This window comes from Penaeus monodon, chromosome 34 (assembly GCF_015228065.2).
Source record: "Penaeus monodon isolate SGIC_2016 chromosome 34, NSTDA_Pmon_1, whole genome shotgun sequence".
Taxonomy (NCBI): domain Eukaryota; kingdom Metazoa; phylum Arthropoda; class Malacostraca; order Decapoda; family Penaeidae; genus Penaeus; species Penaeus monodon.
Genome location: NC_051419.1, coordinates 15,226,704 through 15,227,243, shown reverse-complemented (window position 1 = coordinate 15,227,243; position 540 = coordinate 15,226,704).

Below are 540 nucleotides of genomic sequence, written 5' to 3'. Positions count from 1 at the left end.
CCCGTGTATATCGCTTGTGAATATCTCAAGTGAATCTCCAGTGAATATCTCCTGTGATTGTCTACTGTGAATATTCCCAATGCATATATCTTGTGAAACTCTTGCGAATATTTCCCATGAATATTTCCAGTGAACATCTGCGAATATCTCTAGTGAACATCTCTGAATATCTCCAATGAATATCTGCGAATATCTCCAACGAATATCCACAGTGAACATCTCTCAATATCTCCTGTGGACCTGTGTGAATATCTCCAAAGAACATCTCCACTGAACATGTGTGAATATCTCCTGTGAATCCAGTATGATGGACAGCATGCGAAATCCAGGTATCCATTATGGTTTAGGTGCATCACAATTTTTACCATAGTTGACCTGTTTCTGTTAGTTATATATTGCTCTGGGGTTGCTGTGAATGGTGGTGTGGGATCTCCTGTAAAAGATTAATCTTTCTGGGGATTCCTGTCTAACAAACGGAGAAAAAGCACTGACGATTTGCTATGGGATCCACTGGTGAAACGGAAAAGAGGTTTAGCGTTT